Raw genomic sequence first — 20,369 nt, forward strand, 5'->3', positions numbered from 1 at the left:
AACTAATATATCTAGGAATACATCTCACCAAGGAGGTGAAAGACTTATACAAGTAGAACTACAAAACGCTGCTAAAAGAAATCATAGGTGACACAAACAAATGAAAGAACACTCCATGCTCATGGATTGGGAGAATCAATATCACTAAAATGTCCATACAGCTGAAGCAATCTACAGATTCAATGTTATTCCTATCAAACTACCAATGTCATTTTTTCCATTTTTTCACAGAATTATAAAAAAACTACTCTAAAATTCATATGGTACTAAAACAGAGCCTGAATAGCCAAAGCAATCCTAAGTCAAAAGAATGAAGTGAGAGGCATCATATTACCCAACTTCAAAGTATACTACAAGGCTACAGTAACCAAAACAGTATGGTACTGGTACAAAAAATCAGATACATAAACCAGCAGAACAGAATAGGAAACCCAGAAATGAAGTTGAACCCTTATAACCAACTGATCTTTGACAAAGTTGACAAAAATAAGCAATGAAGAAAGGACTCCCTATTCAATAAGTGGTGCTGGAATAACTGACTAACCATATGCAGAAGAATAAAAATAGACCCCCTATGTGCCACCATACACAAAAATTAATTCAAGATGGATAAAATGCCTAAATGTAATACATAAAAATATTAAAATCCTATAAGAAAACCTAGGAAATATGCTTCTAGACATTGGCCTTGGGAAATAATTTATGACTAAGTTCTCAAAAGCATTTGCAACAAAAACAAAAATAGACAAATGGGACCTAATTAAATGAAAGAACCTCTGCATGGCAAAAGAAACTATCAATTTAGTAAACTGACAACCTATAGCATGAGAGAAAATATTCACAAACTATGCATCTGATAACAGTCTCATATCAAGAATCTATAAAGAATATATACAAACAAGCAAAAAACAATAGCCCCATTAAAAAGTAAGCAAAGGACACAGATATTTCTCAAAAGAAGACATACAAGCAGCCAACAAACACAAGAAAAGAAAATGCTCAACATCACTAATCATCAGATAAATGCAAATCAAAACCATAGTGAGATATTATCTCACACCAGTCAGAATGGCTATTATTAAAAAGTCCAAAGATATTATGTTGACGAGGCTATGGAGAAAAGGGAATGCATATACACTGTTGAGGAAAATGTAAATTAGTTCAGCTACTGTAGAAAGCAGTTTGAAGATTATGCAAAAAAAAACTAAAAATAAAACTCTTATCTCACTTAGCAGTCCCATTACTGGGTATATACCCAAAGTAAAATAAATCATTCTACCAAAAAGACATATGTACTCATATGTTCATTGTAGCACTATTTATAATAATAACAAGGGCATGGAATTAACCTAGGTTGCCCATCAATGGCAGATTGGATAAAGAAAATGTGATACATATACAAGATAGAATACTACACAGCCATATGAAGGAATGAAATCATGCAGCAACATGGATGCAGCTGAAGGCCACTATCCTAAGCAAATTAATGCAGAAACAGAAAACCAAATACTGCATGTTCTCACTTATAAGTAGGAGCTAAATATTGGGTACACATGGACATAAAGATGGGAACAATAGACACAGGATTATAAGAAAGGGGGAGGTGGAGAGGGAGCAAGGATTGAAAAACTAGCTATTGGGTTCTATGTTCACTAATTGGGTGATGAATTCAATCATACCCCAAACCTCAGCCTCACATAATATACCCTGTAACAAATTTGCACATGTACCCCCTGAATCTGAAATAAAAGTTGAAATTTTGAAAATATGACTAAAAAGAAATTAAGACTGAGCTTTATTTCCTGCAATGGTGGACTCGCTTGTTTCAAATTAACACCAAGAACAACTAGAAAAGCTGGACAAAATATAAATAAATATCTTTTTGACAGCATTGCAGAGAGACAGTAAGCCCAGAGAGGGGAGCTTGATAACTGATATATTTTCTCCTCAAGACATTTGCCAGTAACAAATGCTGTTGCAGCTGAGAGACCTAGAAGCTGAGCAAGATTGTAGGTAGTGGCATTGGCCTAGGGGACAATAATTGTCATGCAAAGTCAGCCAAAGAGAAAAGTCCCTGTCAAACACCTCAGGCTCTCAGGTAAGCAAACAGGAAGAATATCAGCTCTTACAAGGACCAAAGCCAGCTTTAAATCAGCTTGGCCTTTTGTTTGATTAAGGTGATCTGCCTCTCATTAACTTCTTGCCAGAAGCAAAGACAAATCCTCTCTGTATGAGACAGAATCCAACATCTCAAATTCCCTCAATGATTTTTAAACCACAGTCTGACACTCAATCAAAGGTAGGCTAGCATACAAAAAGACAAGAGCTGACCAAAACTGAGAGAAAAAAATAAGATCAAAGACAGACACATAGAAGGGCCAGATATTGGAATTATCAGACATGTACTTTAAAATAATTATGTTTCATATATCATATCATCAATACATCAAATAAGAAACTGGTTAATTTTTTTAGAGAACTAGTAACTATTAAAAATAATCAAATGAAAATTCTAGATTTGAAAACTATAATAACTCAAATTAAGAACTCAATGGATGTCTCCACTTCTGTCCATAATGGAGTAAATGCTATGAGAATTGCTGTCAGGCTATTAAAAAAAAGAAAAAAACAGAAAACCAGATAAAATATCCAAAACAAAAGTTTTCAGAAACTGCCAGCACAGGTGCCAGCATACACTACCCTGAGGCACAGTGTCAGTGTAAAGACACAAGAAACGTGAAAAAGCAAGGAAATATGACACCCCCCAAAAACCACAATAATTCTCCAGCAATAGATGTTAAACAAAAAGAAATTCTTGAAATCCCAGATAAAGAATTCAAAATATTGATTTTAAAGAAGCTCAATTAGGCTGGGCGCAGTGGCTCAAGCCTGTAATCCCAGCACTTTGGGAGGCCGAGACGGGCGGATCACGAAGTCAGGAGATCGAGATCATCCTGGCGAACACGGTGAAACCCCGTCTCTACTAAAAAATACAAAAAACTAGCCGGGTGAGGTGGCGGGCGCCTGTAGTCCCAGCCACTCGGGAGGCTGAGGCAGGAGAATGGCGTGAACCTGGGAGGCGGAGCTTGCAGTGAGCTGAGATCCGGCCACTGCACTCCAGCCTGGGCGACAGAGCGAGACTCCGTCTCAAAAAAAAAAAAAAAAAAAAAGCTCAATTAGATGCAAGAGAAAATTGAAAAACCAATACAAAGAATCCAGAACATCAATTTATTATATGAACAAGATATCTATTTACCAAGGAGATGGATTTTTTTAAAAACGCCAGATATTCTGGAATTGGAGAATTCATTGCAGGAAATACAAAATACATTTGAAAGCTTCAACAATAGATTAGGTTAAATAGAAGAAAGAATTTCAGAACTTAAAGAAAGTCTCTTGAAATAATCCATTCAGAAAAAAATAAAGAAAAAAGAATAAAAGAGAAAAACAAAGTCTTCAAAATATTTTGTACAATATAAAGCAATAGAATTTATGAATTACTGGTATCTCCAAAAGCAAATGTTAGATATAGTGAACTCCAAGTTTCTCTTCAAAGAATCAGTATATCAGTATGTTCAACTGTCTTATTCTTTGATTCTCCATTTTAAAGTTTAACTTCTTGGTTCTCTTTGCCCCTGCCTCCAATTTCAGTAAACAACTTTCCCACCAGTTCTAATCAGTTCACATCTGTTCCCCTGGTCACCTGCTTTGACCTGAGTCACCCTGGTCACCTGCTCCATCCTGAGTCACCCCTGGTCACCTCCTCTGACCTGAATCATCCTGAGTCACCTGTTCTGTAACCACCCTTCCTGCCAAATTACCCACCCCGCCACTCTGGCTCCTACCCCTGCTCTCTTTAAATTAGCCAATTGGAATTAGCTTAGACTATGCGGTCCAAGCCTAGCCAATAGGGGAATGACACAGCAGTAGGGGCTACCTGTGTCAGGAATAATAACCCCTTCTCCTCCCTTGTCCAGGTGTGCTCTTGCCATTATTCCATCTGCGAGTTGCACCCTTCTATGGAAGTAAAAATTGCCTTGCTGAGAAAATTAAATTTATGTTCAAGTGCTATTTCTTTACAGCACTGAGGAACAAGCATTTTGTTTCTAACACAAAGAGAAATCAAAAGGTTTAGAAAACATATTTAACAAAATAGTAGATTAAAACTTCCCAAATATGGCAAGAGATTTAGATATTCAGATATGTGAGGCTCAGTAACCCCCAAATAAATACAACATGAAAATGTCTTCACCAGGGCACATTATAATCAGACAGTCTAAAACAAAGTGAAAGAGTGAATTCTAAAAACAGCAAGAGAAAAGCATCTAGTCATTATAAAGGAAAGCCCATCAAACTAACAGCAGACTTCTCAGCAGAAACCTTACAGGCCAGAAGAAAATGAGATAATATATTCTAAGTCCTAAAGAAAAAAAAAAATCAGTTAAGAATACTACATCCAGCAAGATTAACCTTCAAAAATGAAGAAGAAATAAAGTCTTTCCCAGACAAGCAGATGCTGAGCGAATTCATCACCAATAGACTGGACCTTCAAGAAATGCTCAAGGGAGCCCTAAACATGGAAGTGAAAAGATAATACTTACCATGATTAAAACACATGAAAGTATAAAACTGACTGGTAAAGCAATCATACAAAGGAGGAAGAGAAAATAATCAAATGGCACCATTACAGAATTCCCCCAAACCACAATGACAAACAGTAAGAGAAAAAGAAAAAAACAAAAATTTAGAAAACAATTAGCAACATGACAGAAACAAAACCTCACATAGCAACAATAACCTTGAATGTAAATGAATTAGAGGCTCCACATAAAAGACAGACTAGATGAATGGATTTTAAAAAGTGGCTCAACTATATGGTGTTTACAAGAAACTCAAAACTCACCTTATCTGTAAAGACACATATAGGTTGAAAGTAAAGGAGAAAAGATATTCCATGCAAACAGAAACCAAAAATGAGCAGCAGTAGCTATACTTACAACAGATAAAACAGCCCTTAAGTCAAAGGCAGCAAAAAAAAAAAAAAAAAAAAAAAAGACTACATTCTACAATGATAAAGAAATCAATTCAGCTAGGCACAGTGGCTCACGCCTGTAATCCCAGCATTTTGCAAGGCTGAGGTGGGTGGATCACCTGAGGTCAGGAGTTTAAGACTAGCCTGGCCAACATGGTGAAACCCCATCTCTACTAAAATACAAAAATTAGCCAGGTGTGGTGATGCACACCTGTAATCCTCAGGAGGTTGAGGCACAAGAATCACTTCAACTTGAGAAGCAGAGGCTGAAGTGAGCTGAGATCATGCCACTACACTCCAGCCTGGGTGACAAGAGCAAGACTCCATCTCAAAAAAAAAAAAAAAAAAAAAAATCAATTCAGCAAGAGGATATAACAATTCTAAACCTATACGTACCCAATACTGGAACACTAGATCCATAAAACAAATATTACTAGACTTAGAAAGACAGAAATAGTAGTGGACTTCAACACCCCAGCAGACAGATTACCTATGCAAGGAATCAACAAAAAACCATTGGACTAAACCTGAACTTTAGACTAAATGAACCTAACATATTTACAGAACATTCTAAGCCAACAACTGCAGAGTATACATTCTTTTCATCAGCACATGGAACATTCTCCAAGATAGACCATAGGTTAGGCCACAAAAAAGTCTCAATAAATTTTTAAAAATCAAAATCATATCAAGTATCTTCTCAGACCACAGTAGAATAAAACTAGAAATCAATACCAAGAGAAACTTTGGAAACTACAAATACATAAAAATTATATATAAAAAACATGCTTCTGAATGACCATGAGGTTAATGAAGAAATTAAGATTAAAATCAAAACATTTCTTGAAACAAATGAAAATGGAAACACAATATACCAAAACCTTTGAGATACAGCAAAACAGTGCTAGGAGGGAAATTTATAGCATTAAATGCCTACATCAAAAAAGTAGAAAGATTACAAATTAACAATCTAATGAGGCACCTCAAAGAACTAAAAAAGGAAGAACCAAACCCTAAATCAGCAGAAGGAAAGAAAGAACAAAGCATAACTAAATGAAATAGAGACTAAAGAAAATACAAAGGATCAATGAAGCAAAAAGTCGGTTCTTTGAAAAGATAAACATAATTGATAAACCACTAGCTAAACTAGCCAACAGAGAAGACCCAAACAAATAAGATCGGAAATGACAAAAAGAGGTATTATAACTGGTAACACAAAAATATAAAAAAGATCATCAGATTACAACACTAACACCTTTATCATGCAAGCCTTGGAACCCCAGCCTGGCCTGCATAAGTATGCTCAGACAGTTGCAAAGCAGTTCCACTCCTCTCAGCTTTGGGTCAGCACCTATCCCTACTACACCCCTGGTCAGCAGGAAGAAGTTAGAGCAGATTTTGTCCTTTTTCTATCTTCTTTATCCAACACCTTAAGACTAAGGTGTTATAAAACCCAAATGGAGGGATTGAAACCTCCACTGCAAAATTATAACCGAGGCAGTGAAAGAGATCTGCCCTAACCAACTCCATCCTGCTTCTAACCTCCAAGTCATCCTTGTTTATTCCTGGGCATAGGCTGAACTAACTTTAGGAGGAATTGAGTTTATAGTTTAAAACAAAGATGATAACAGGCCCTTCCCAAGGCAAATCCCCTTTTTGCCTGGGGATTAGACTGCCTTTGCAGGACTAACAAATTAGCCACAAGATTAGAAATTATGGTTTAGGAGTCATGCACCTGGAGGTTACAAGATTATGATCTTCCCTAGACTGCTTCTAAGATCAGTGCTTAAAATATTTTGCAGACTCTGCAGTTAATGGATCAACTGGCACCACCCAGATCAATAAACTGGCTCATCTGATCTTGTGGCCCCCACCCAGGAACTGACTCTGCACAAGAAGAGTCAACTCTATGATTTCATCTCTGACCTGACCAATCAGCACTTCCAGCTCATTGACCTTCCCCACCCACTAAGTTGTCCTTAAAAACTGATCCCCAAATGCTCAGGGAGACTGATTTGAGATTTGAGTAATAATAAGACTCTGGTCTCCTGAAAAAAAAAATCATCAGAGACTATTACAAACAACTATATGCTTACAAACTAGAGGAAATAAATAAATTCCTGGAAACATATAACCTCTCAAGATTGAACCAGAAAGAGATAGAAAACCTAGAAAACCTGAAAAGACCAATAACAAGTAGTGAGATTAAATCAGTAATAAAAAGTCTTTCAATAAAGAAAAGTACAGGACCAGATGGATTCACAGCCAAGTTCTACCAAATGTACAAAGAAGAACTAATATCAATCTCCTGAAATTATTTCAAAAGAATCCAGGAGGAGGGAATTCTCCATAACTCATTTGATGAGGGCAGTATCACCTTGATACTAAAACCAAACAAGGACACAACAAAAAAGAACACTACAGAACTACAGACCAATATCCTTGATGAACACAGATGCAAAAGTCCTCAACAAAGTATTAGCAAACTGAATTCAACACCACATCAAAAATATAATACACCCTGATCGAGTGGGTTGTATACCAGGGATGCAAGGATGGTTCAACATATGCAAAACCAATAATTGTGATACATTGCATAAACAGAATAAAGACAAAAACCATAAGATCATTTCAATAGATGCAGGAAAAAAATTGGTAAAATTCAACATCCCTTCATGATAAAAATCTTTAACAAGCTAGACTTAGAAGAAACATACCTCAAAATAATAAAGGACATATATAAACCCCAAGCTAACAACATACTGAGTGGGGAAAAGTTGAAAGCATTTCTTCTAAGAACTGGAACAAGACAAAGATGTCCACTTTCACCACTCCTATTCAACACAGTACTAGAAGTCCTAGCTAGAGCAATCAGGCAAGAAAAAGAAATAAAAAGCATCCAAGTTGGTAAAGGGGAAGTCAAATTATTCTTGTTTGCTGATGATATGATTTTATATCTAGAACCCAAGAAGTGGCAATGAAAGCACAGAATGTTAACTTAGGTCACAAGGCAGAGTGGCTTTTATTGCTAATCTTGCAGGGATTCTAAAGCAGGCAGTTTCAGTGTAGGATTTTTAACTTTGTTTTAAGTCAGATTTTTGTTCTTTAATTTAGTAAAGAGAATTTTTAAGGTTAGCCATGACACTATTACATGTCTTTTTAAAAATTTGATCTTCCCATCAATTGTTTACAGTAAGAAATTTCTAAAATATATATTTTTTAAATTTAGGAGTCTAATTTAAAAGATTCATCTTCAGGTCACTAACAATTAGAATTTCCAATGGCATACTTATTCCCATAGCAGCTAAATCCAATAGCCTCTTCAGAGAAGGAGCAATCTCAACGATCCGCCTCCCTGGCGCCCCGCCACTCAAGGGAAGAGGCTAAGATAGACAAATTCTCCCAAGAGCTTGGCACATTTGGAACAAAAAGTCTCAGGTTTCCAGGGATTTTTATACCAGCTGCCTGACATGACTCAAAAATCATGCCCCCTCCCCCACTGGGTGGCAGAGACTGAGAGAGCGCTCCACTTGATCACAATTGAAACTCTTGAGGAAATAAGACAAGATGAGAGGGAAACCCCTCAGGTACCTCTCTTTAAGATATGGTAACACAGAAAGACAAAGACAAAGGGAAAAAGATGATTTGGAGGCATAAAGGGATCAAACAATATGACCACAAAGTACCAAAAAGTACACCAGAGTCAACACACCAAGATTAGTCACACACAAATCCTTTTATTCCATTAACGAAAAGTTTTGCAGAGGAAGCTGATTTTTACTATCCACTTGACCAGACTGTACAGAGAGAGAGGTCAGAGTCTGGCTGGTAAGAAAATCTTACTCTTCCGCCAGCTGCTCAGGTCCTGGACTCCCCTAACTGTGGCTTCCAGAAGAGCAGAGCTTTGATCATTCTGCTCAGAGTATTAGACTTTCAGAGTCAAGAGAAAAGTTCCCTTTTTCCTTCCGAAGTTTCTCTGAAAAATTAATTCACAAAAGGCAGGTTAATCAGAGAAAAGGCATACACATTTATTTAGTGTGTATACACATAAATCTTTAGAATGAAGGCCCAAAGATGCAGGGGAAATTGTCCATTTTTGTGTTTAGGTTTAACAAAGTAGGGACAGCCATGTAAAATAGAATTGGACTAAAAGGGTATGATCAACTGCTAACAGACTGAGTGGGAAAACCCAGTGAGGCCTATTTGTCTAAATTCCTCTTGGCCTCTCTAAGTATGTATTTTTTTCTTTGGGGTGTGGGGCACGAACCTCTCTGGAATGGGGGTCTTATGACCTACAGTCAAACAAGGTCAGATTATTTCTTTATGGCCAATTTTTACACAGAAAGGCAGAAGGAATGTTACAGCAATATTTTTATGTTTCCTGGCTGGCTTTGGGGAAAAGGCATTCTGGTTTTCATGACCTGCCTTGGGGAAGAGAGATTCTAGTTTCTAGAGTTAGCCTTGGGGGAGAATGGGACTGAGAAATGGGAGGTCAGGACGGAGTTAGAGAAAACTTTTGCTTTTGAGGCTACTTTGAGGGCTTCATTTGGGGTAGTGTTTTCTGAGTTCCGATACCAGCATTATTTTGATATCAAAATCGAACAGAGGCATTATAAGAAAATTACAGATACACGTTTATTGCCAAAAAATCCCGAATAAAACTTTAGCAGTTTGAATCCATCCATAGAGAAAAACTAAAACATGTCATGACCATGTGAGGTTTATCCCATGAATGCAAGATTGTTTTAATATTTGAACATCAATGTAATTCGCCATATTAATAAGTGAAAGGGGGAGGTGATTAAGTTATAAGGGCAGAGCCTCACGGGTGGAATTAGAAACCTCATCAAAGGACTTCGGAGAGTAGTTTGTTCTCTTCTGTCTTTCCATCGTGTGAAGACACAGGGGTTTGCCCTCCTGTCCCTTCCCCTCCAGAAGACACAGCATTCAATACTATCTTGGAAGCAGGGACAGCAACCCTCACCAGACACCAAGCATGCTGGCGCCTTGATCTTGGACATTCAGCCTCCAGATCTGTGAGACATAAATTTCTGTTTTTTTTAAAATTACCCAGTCTCAGGTTTTTTTTAATAGACACATTAATGGACTAAGACTCAACACTGTCAAGTTGTCAATTTGTGCCAAATTGATCTATAGACTTCATATGTCCTCAGTAAAAGTCCAAACAGGCTTAATGTGGAAATTGCCAAGCTGATTCTAAAACATAATGAAAGGCAACAAAAAACCCTTTTGAAAAAAATGAATATTATCTAAAATGAAGAGTCAGCATAAAGTTACAATAATAAAGACAGTGTGTAGCACCAAACAGTCATAGATAATACACAAACAAATGGGTGCGGCTATGTTCCAATAAAACTTTCTTTACAAAAATAGGTGGTGTTCCAGTAAAACTTTGTTTACCAAACTGAGGGCTGTAGTTGCAGGTCTTTGTTCTAGGAGAAAGCAAAAAATAAAATATTTTTGACCTTAGGTCAGGCAAAGATTTCTTAGATTTAATACAAACGCATAAACCATGAAAGAAAATAAATTAACCTTCATCAAATTAACCTTCATCAAAATGAAAACTTCAACTTTTCAAAAGAAAATGAAAAGATAAGTCATAGACAGGGAGAAACTTTTGTGTGTGTATATATATATTATATAATAATATAAATTATATATATATATAATTTTTGAGACCATGAAATTTGTGGAGGACGAAAAAGGAGAGCTTTACATCCTATAAAAGGTTATAACCTGCAGATTGAGAAACAAAGCTCCTAGCCCAAACCAGAAGCATATGTTTCAAAGATGAAGGGAAGAGGCTGGGATTTATGCCTGTTGGGGTTAGTGATATATACGTATCTTGCGGGTTATAGGAGAATCTACGAATATTTATGAGAGGAACTAAATGCATGCTCAGTGAGTAAACATATATGTTAAATACATTCCGTGTTCACTTTGGGGTAGAGATTTAACATTAAAATGAAGTAAAATGTGGCTGTTTATGTCAAGAGGTGAAAGACAGGATACAAAGTCATCTCATGCACAGCCTCTGTGGACTGGCCAGAACCAGGCTCTGGCTGGTGGTTGTCTACCGGGAAGGAACGCTTTGTAAGGCTGGTCAGTTGTCATGGCAAGACCATAATAAGAGAGGGGAGGTCAGCTACGATGTCAAGCGGTCTGTCAAGGTTGGTGGGGAAATCTTCCCAACATTGTTTCTCAGGAACTGGTTTCTGTTTAATTATGGGAAAGAAAATCTTGTGCCAGTTGGCAAGGTAGGGGAGTGTTGAGGGGTCACTGACCTCCTGCCTGGCCAAAGCTGTAGAATCTGGTTTTAACATTTTCTGGGTCTCTTTTTGCCACAGGGAGTCCATTTCAAGAGGCTGACCCAATATACAAAGAGCTCTTACAAGTCATTATTAAGTTTAACAATGCAATTAAAAAATTTTGAAACAGGGCCGGGCGCAGTGGCTCAAGCCTGTAATCCCAGCACTTTGGGAGGCCGAGGCAGGCGGATCACGAGGTCAGGAGATCGAGACCATCCTGGCTAACATGGTGAAACCCCGTCTCTGCTAAAAAATATAAAAAACTAGCTGGGCGAGGTGGCGGGCACCTGTAGTCCCAGCTACTCTGGAGGCTGAGGCAGGAGAATGGCGTGAACCCGGGAGGCAGAGCTTGCAGTGAGCTGAGATCTGGCCACTGCACTCCAGCCCGGGCCACACAGCAAGACTCCGTCTCAAAAAAAAAAATTTTTTTTGAAACAGATACTTGACAGAAGAGAATGTATACATGTATAATATGTACACTAAAAGACACTCAATATCAGGGAAATTCAACTTGAAACTACAATGAAATGCCATTATACACCAAAATGGCTAAAACTCAAAATACTGGCAATGTGAAGTGTTGGAGAGGATGCAGAGTAACAAGAGTGCTCATACACTGCTAGTAGGAATGCAAAAGAGAACAGCCACTTTGGAAAACAATTTGGCTGCTTCTTAGAAAGATAAACACATATTAACATATGACCCATCCAATTCCACTTCTAGAAAATTACCCAAGAGAAATGAAAACATATGTCCACACAAAGACTTTTACATGAATGTTCATAGCAGTGTTCTTCATAGTAGCCCTGTATCAGTTACGTGCAATCAAGAGACAGAAACCACACGGTAATTTTTATATAGAAATTTAACATAAAGAATTACTAAACCATGATGAGAGAGTAACTTATCATATAGTTATACGATCCTAGAGCTGAAGGAGAATACTTGAATAAGGATTAAACTTGGAAGGGGGGATTCTTCCCAAGTCTGGGATTTGGACCTTTGTTAGAGGAGGGGTGATCACAGCCTGCTGGAGGGGGAGGAATTTTGATTGGTTGCCTTGGCCAGAGCTGGTCCATAGTTCCTGGGCAGCTGACAACAACCCTCTGGAGCACAGGCAAGCTGATGCTGGTGGGCAGATGTGCAGAGGGATCAGGGCACCACTGTGGGCACAATGCCTAGAACATGCCAGTGTCCATGTCAGGAAGGGCAAGCAGAGGTTTTCACTTGGCCTAGCCAGGGCTGTGAGGTTGCTAAGGGACTGAATACTCTGAGTCGATGGCTGAGACAAGCACCAGTGGATCCCCCCGCCCAACCACACACACATGCTGAGATCATATATCAAGAGCAAGAAAGAGCAAAACATAGCACACCAGCATCAGAAAGAGAAGCCCCCTTCCTCCTGCAATATCCTTCCAGCATCCTCTGCTCACGAAGTTTAATTAACGTCATGTTCACCGTAAAAAAGAAATGCTTATAGAATCTAGGCCATTATTGCACAGCAGATATCAGAGGGTGAATCTGAGCTGAGAAGTAATAAATTAGTCATTGCCACTTCTATGGCTACTTATTTTTCATATGTACTCTCTATATACATTTGAACTCCTGTACAACAACAAAAGAACTTCACACTTCTTAACAAAATACAGCCATCCTTCTTACAAGTGAAGTTCTCATCCTTACCCCAAATGAGAAGACTCATTCTCAAAAGTCATTGTATCCACTGCCAGTTATATTAATTACTCCTCAATTTCATTTCGTTTCCACTGGATATTCTACTACCTAAAGACTAAAATGCAAAGTTAACTTCCTGCAATTTGAATATTTAAAATATAGAAGGAGACTGAAAAAACGGTTAGTATGTATAAATAAACACATGCATTTAATAAGCAGAGAGAAAATATCCAAAGCTACCACATTTCCATTTCTATCATTGGTCTTGAGGTGGTAGCTGATATCTATGGCTTCCTTCTTCAACTTCCCATTGCATATTTTCCTTTTCCTCAGCAAGAAGTGCAGCTTCTCTGCAATATTTACCTTGTGCAGTGACCCAGGCCTTTATTCCCAAAGGGCCTGAGTCCTCAATTGTCCTGCCCTCTCTTTTAGTTGCTGTTGTTTTCCATGAACTTCATGACTGGGCATGGATGTATGGAGAGAAGCCCCCAGAAAATCTTCTGGGTTCCAGACCTAGTTCTCCTTGTCTTTGTTGTGCAGGAGTAACCCCATTTCCCCTTCATAACCACCACTTTGTAAAGTGATCAGAATCAATCATTCTTGTGAGTAGATTCACCCCTTTCTGCCTATTGATTCAGTGGCATAAAGAGATCAAAATGGCACAGCAGCGGTCTCATCTTCCAATTTAATGGAATCATTATTGTGGCCCCTAATGGAAGCATTCCCTTCTTGTGGACTAAGAGCTCCAACACAGCAACGTTGAAAATTAGACAGTAAGCAGACAATCTGTGAATGATTGTTTTATTTGGCCTGATAGTGGATGGAGTCACACCCATTTCCACCTCTTGATACCCAGATCCATGTGTTCTGGCTATGGAGGGGACAGGACCATATAACAGTGTCTGATTTACTGCATCCTGCAGAACAGTACCCCTTCCTTTTGGGGTGCTGTTTTCAAACTGGCATCATAAGTGAGTCTTCAACAAGCCATCCCATATTTCAATTAGAAGAACTGCTTCTGGGTGATGCAGTATTGGCAAGACCAGTTAATTTCGTGGGTATGTGCTCACTGCCACATTTTCTTTGCTATGAAATTAGTTCGCTGATCAGATACAATGTTGTGAGGGAGGTCTTGATAGGGAATAAAGTATTCTGTGAGTTTATGGATGGTGGTGCTGACATTATGGATGAGGAAAGAAAATCTATTCCAGAATATGTGTATATTTCAGTGAGACCAAGCTCTGCCCCTTCATATTAGAGAGGCTCAACGTAATTAACCTAACACCAGGTGGCTATGGAGCCTTACCAGGGCTCAATGTTGTCCCTTCTGTTGACAAGTTAAACACTCATCAGTAGTAGTATCAGCCAGGCCACCCTTGGTAGGGAAAGTTTGTGTTGTTGAGTCCATACATAATCTCCACTTGGCCACCATGACAACTTGTTTATGGGCCATTGGGCAAGCACTAAAGTGGTTAGGGAAAGAGGCTGACTGACATCTACAGAACAAGTCATTTTTTTCCACTTGGTTAGAAGCCTCCTCTTCAGTGAATGTCCCTTTGGTCGTCATTCACATGGCACACAAATATATCTTCACACTCTGTGCCTGATCAAAGAGGTCTGTCCACATACCTTTTCCCTGGATTTCTTTATTGCCAATCCTCCAATCCTGTTCCTTGCAAGTGCCTGACCACTCAAGCAAACCATTACTTATCATGAATCAGTTTAGATTTGTACTTCCAGCCATCTCTTTCCCCCTCTATAACCAAAATAACTGCTCAAAGTTCTGCCTATGGGGACAATTTCCTTTCACAATGTTGTGTTAGTCTGCTCTTGAATCGCTATAAAGGACTACTTGAGGCTGGGTCATTTATAAATTAAAGAAGTTTAACCAGCTCACAATTCTGTAGGCTGTTCAGGAAGCAGGGTGCTGGCATCTGCCCTGGTGAGGGCCTCAGGAAACTTATAATCATGGTGGAAGATGACGGGAAGCCAGAAAGTCATATGGTGAGAGTGGAAGCAAGAGAGAGAAGGAGAGGTCCTAGACTCTTTTAAACAACCGGATTTAGTGTGAACTAACTGAGCAAGAACTCACTCATCACCAAGGGAATGGTGCTAAACTATTCATGAGGTATCTTCCCCCCAATAATCTAATCACCACCCATCTCCAACACTGGGATTCACATTTTGACATGAGATTTGGAGGGGACAAACATTCAAAGCATATCAGCTGTCCTCCATGATCACCTTTTAGTGTGGTGCAAAAATTAATCTGTGGGTAGTAACCCAGGCTTGAATTCTTCTTTCTTGGTTAACTGTTTGTAAGAAACATTATGGGAAGCCAAAGACATGTGTTAAGGGACAGAAGACAATGGAACAGAAGGAAATGCATTTTGAGTCCCTAGCAGTTGAAATTGAAGGAGTCTGAGCCATCCGTTCATGTCACTTACTTGTACTTTCCAGAACTACCTGAGTTTGGTTTCTTATATGCCATTTCCATTCAATAATAGAATGCTGCTCTGTACACTAAGTCTTATGACTAGGTAGATCAGACAACATCAAATTCATGATGGAAAGGTCAGCTTACATGGTTACCTTACGTTCCATGGTTAAGTATTCGGTCTCTATGGAGGCCCAGTAGCAAATCAGAAGCACTTTCTCAAAAACAGAATAATAGATTTACTCCAGAATTCTAGAGGTCTTCACTGACTCCAGAATCCTAGAGGTCTTCACTGTCTACTGTACTGTTCTACTGGTGCTTGTCAGATGCTCCACAAAGCAATTCTATTTGGCACTGACACTTCAACTATCACAGGCTCTGCTGGATCACAAGACCAAGTGGTAGAGCAGCTTGCCCTGCAGCCTGAACTTGCTGCAGCGCTTTCTCCTGTTCTGGGCCCCACTTGAAACTGAAAGATTTTCATGTGATTGTGTAGACAGGTCAAAATAGCACACTTAAATGTGATATTTATCACCTCCCAAAATCCCCAAAGACCTAACAAATGCAGAGCCTATATTAGTCAAGGTTCTCCAGAGAAATAGAACCAATAAGATAGATATGATAGAAATATAGACAGACAGACAGATTTATTATAAGGAATTGGCTCACACTATTATAGAAGCTGAGAGGTCACAAGATCTTCCCTCTGCAAGCTGGAGACCCAGGAGAGCTGGTGGTGGAGTTCCAGTTGAAGTCTGAAGGCCTGAGAACCAGGAGAGTTGATGGTGTATGTTCTAGTTCAAGTCTGTCTGAAGGCAGGAGACCGATGTTCCAACTCAGACAGCCAGAGAGAACAAATCATTTTCTTGCCCAAGTTTTTGTTCTATCCAGGCCTTAAATGGATTGGATGTGGCCCACTCACATTGGGAGGGCTATCTGCTTTACTTAATCTAACAATTCAAAGGCGAATCTCATCCAGAAACACTGTCACAGACACACTCAGAATAATGTCTAACCAAATATCTGGGCACCCCAATCAAGTTGACATAAAACTATCATGGTGCCTCATATTTGTGTGTGTCTAATAGCTGTTCAAGGTGCAGCAATTTGTCACCTACCAGAGACAAGATATCCCAACATGCTTCAGACTATTGAATCCCCAGAAATTTATCTGAGGTGACAGGCCCTTCTCACCACTTGAATTTTTGTGGGGTGTATCTACCACCCCTCTGGTTTACATACATCTTACTAAGACATCTAAAGAACTTGCCACTTCTTTTTTTTTTTTTTTTTTTTTTTTTTTGAGACAGAGTCTCGCTCTGTCGCCCGGCCTGGAGTGCAGTGGCCGGATCTCAGCTCACTGCAAGCTCCGCCTCCCGGGTTTACGCCATTCTCCTGCCTCAGCCTCCCGAGTAGCTGGGACTACAGGCGCCAGCCACCTCTCCCGGCTAGCTTTTTGTATTTTTTAGTAGAGACGGGGTTTCACCGTGTTAGCCAGGATGGTCTCGAACTCCTGACCTCGTGATTCGCCCGTCTCGGCCTCCCAAAGTGCTGGGATTACAGGCTTGAGCCACCGCGCCCGGCCACAACTTGCCACTTCTTATTCATTAGATCTATCAGCATAATGTCATCAGTAGATTGAGCCAGTGTGATATTTCGTGGAATGTCAAGACAATCAAGATCACTTAGACTATATCACGGCAGAGAGCAGTAGAAATAATGTAGCCTGTGACAACACCGTAAAGGCACACTATTGGCTCTGTTGGGTAACAGCAAACCACTTCTGGTGATCCTCACAAACTGATGTGGAGAAAAATGCATTTAGCCAGGTCAATAGGTGCATACCAACTGTCAGAGGCTGTGCTGACTTGCCCCAATAAAGATGTTACATCTGAGACAGCAGGTGAAATAGGAATTCCCATGGGTTACATTTATGACAGTCTGTGTCATGTGACTTCTGCACAGGCTAAACTGGTAAGTTAAATGGGAGATATTATAGCTATCACCATCTCTGCTTGTTTCAAGGCTTTGATGGTGGCATTTACTTCTGCAGCTCTCCTAGGAGTGCAGCACTTCTTCTGGTTTACTATCCTGATAGGGAAGTTCCAGGTGCTACCACTTAGCCTTTCCTACCATAGTGATCTTCACTGCACGGGTCAGAGAACCAATGTGGGAATGTGCCAGTTGCCATGTGTGTCTGTTACATGTATGTCTGTTCTGTAGTGTATGCCTATTCCCATAGATCGTGCTGAGATCTGTCCTGACTTACAGATCTCTCTACATTTGGGAGCTGGGAAACAACTGCAGGGTGGATCTGTGGACTCATTTGGCCCACTGGTAGCGAGACTTCGGATTCCATCTATCATCTTACCATCATAAGCCTCTACTTTGACTTGCTGACCATAGTGGCATTTTGAATCCCTAGGAATTAGCACTAATTCAGAGCCAGTTTCCAGCTTTCCCTAAAAGGTCTGGGCATTTCTTGTTCTCCAATGCACAGTCACTTTAGTAAATGGCCCACAGGTCTCTTTAGGGAAGGCTTGGAGGAAAAGGTATCGTACAAACCTGGAGCAACAGTGAAGGGCTGTCTTTTCTCAAGGGAATCAAGTCTCCCCTTCAATCAAGGGCCTCAAGGTCTGCGAACTGACTTAGGAAACTAAGTTTGGAAATAAGTTTGGAAACTAGGTAAGAGGCCAGGACTCTCCACTGTGGCCTCAAGTCAGGTTTTTGGCTAAAGATCTAGAGTTTTTCCTTTCCTATAGATCAGGCCACACTGTAGTAGGTGACCCATCTATTTTATTCCTAGGCACACCAAGATCAATGAGCCACCACCAATGGGTTCTGCAAGCCAAAGCATTCTGATTATTAGTACATTTCTGCCGCCTTTTTTGATAAATATACCCATCTTGTTTTTGACGGCTAAGTGCTGTCACATGTCCTCCTCTACTCCGGAATCTCATAATTCTAATTGAAATTAGGGGGCCCATCTCAATAAGAATTTGCTACAGTCATACCTGGCCCACCACAGTGCAGTTTTCCCAACTCAGGTACTCCTCACTCTCATGTATTTCCCAATGTCTTAGTGAAGGGAATGTCTTCTGGGCCCTCCTGTGGAACACAGTTTGGGAGCACGTATGCAGGTCATACATGATAAGACCAGTCCAACATTTTTATCTCCCTAAGCCTTTGGATTCCCTCTTTCACATAATGCCAGGGAAGCACTAGCATCTCAACCTCATCTAATGTAAGCCAGTGTTAAGCCCACATTTCAGTCACTCAACCAGGTAAGCTGTTAGAGCCGCCTCCAGTAAGACAATAAATTCAAACTCTTTACTAAGTGCACCCTTGTCAATGAATTCAGTTTATCTGGTGTTACATGCTATCTTCCTTAGTCTAACACCCTTAGAAACAATTTCCACACATGTTCTCCAAGTTTCTACTGATATAGATCAGTGAAGCCTAGAAAGTCTTTCAGTGTTTGAGCTCTGTCCTCCTGGGTCATAGTGTGTACCTATTTCCATAGATCATGCTGAGATCTGACCTGATTTATAGATCTAGTGGCAACAGGGAATGGCTGTGGTGAGTCTTGAGAAGGATGAGTATCCCTTTTTGAGGCAACTGTCCCAGGTGAAGTTGTCACCTTTAAGCAGAAGAAGCTGTCTCCTTGGACAGCAGAGGGCAAACCATTTTGAGGGAGGCTCAAAATGATTTGTGGGTTCAATATTGTCAGTTTCATCTGGGTCCAATCAGATTTCTCGAATCCACCTTTCAAGATCCCATTCTTTCCTCATCAATACCCTAACTTTCAAGTGAGAAACATGGCAAGACTGTGAATTTACTGTCATTGTAATTCAGGAACTTGCATAACTAAATTTTGTGTTTGGTTTTCAGCAGTGTTGTGGCTATAAGAAATAGAGACTTTTGGGGGCTGTCATGGAAGCTCTCTGGTTGTCAGAGATGACTTGAATTGAAAGTTAACAGGCCTGAGCTTCTCATTTTCTCTCTGCAAGAGCTCAGTGTACCCAGAAGAATTCATCTTACACCACAGCCCTTACAGTTATCATTACTGTCATAATGGTCAAACACAGCAGCCACTTGGCTCACAATCAACCATGGGGATGCTGCTGAGTTACTAACCTCTCATTTCCCAGTAGTAAGGAGCTCAGCACTGCATATGAGCGCGAGGGCAGGACCCAACCCATCCTCAGACTCCATGTTCACAGGTCTATTTCCTGAGATCAGTCTCAGAACCAATTCTGTATCAGTTTGGACCAAGCAAACTAACAGGCAAACCAGCAGTTGGCCGTGATTCAGGAGAGGAGTCACTGTACAGTAAGCAAGGGAAGTAGAGTATAAAGAATTATTAAACTGTGATTCAGTGAGTACTGTAAAGATGTAAAGAAAGCTCTAACCAGTATCTTAGGGCTGGATAAACAAACTGTGGTACAGGAAAAAAAAAATGTGATATATATGATCTTGCATATGGTATGTACAGAAAGAACAGGGCCCCCTTTCCCCAAGAATGGGATTTAGACACTGTTGTTGGAAGTGTGGTTGCAGCTTATTTACTTGATGGCACAGGATTTTGCTGGGTTGCATGGCCAGCACTGGTTGACTGTCCCAGGGCAGCACAAAATAGCCTTCTGAGCTTGCCTGCTCACTGACAGGACAGTACACAGCTTCTGGTGCACGGTGTTCATGTGGGGAGGCCCAAGGCAAAGTGGTCTCTAGGCTTGACCCAAGGCAGCAAGGTTGCCAAGGGACGACATACTCTGGGCGCATGGCTGGGGTGCAGTGCCACTAGGTATCTGCAGTGCCAGAGGATGTGCAAAAGCAAGAAAAGGCAGAACACAGCACAGGAGTACCAAGAAGAGCCCCCTTTCTCTTGCAATGTTTC

General features: G+C 40.0%; 1 long non-coding RNA gene across 1 annotated transcript in view; it reads right to left on the reverse strand.

The window, feature by feature from the left end:
* Positions 1-10,322: 10,322 nt before the first annotated feature.
* LOC115893955 overlaps positions 10,323-20,369 on the reverse strand; it is a 31,723-nt gene continuing 21,676 nt past the window's right edge. Inside the window, exon 3 of the long non-coding RNA XR_004053997.1 lies at positions 10,323-10,485. This is a non-coding gene — a long non-coding RNA (uncharacterized LOC115893955). The remainder of the gene's footprint in view (positions 10,486-20,369) is intronic.

This window comes from Rhinopithecus roxellana, chromosome 16, assembly GCF_007565055.1.
Source record: "Rhinopithecus roxellana isolate Shanxi Qingling chromosome 16, ASM756505v1, whole genome shotgun sequence".
NCBI lineage: Eukaryota > Metazoa > Chordata > Mammalia > Primates > Cercopithecidae > Rhinopithecus > Rhinopithecus roxellana.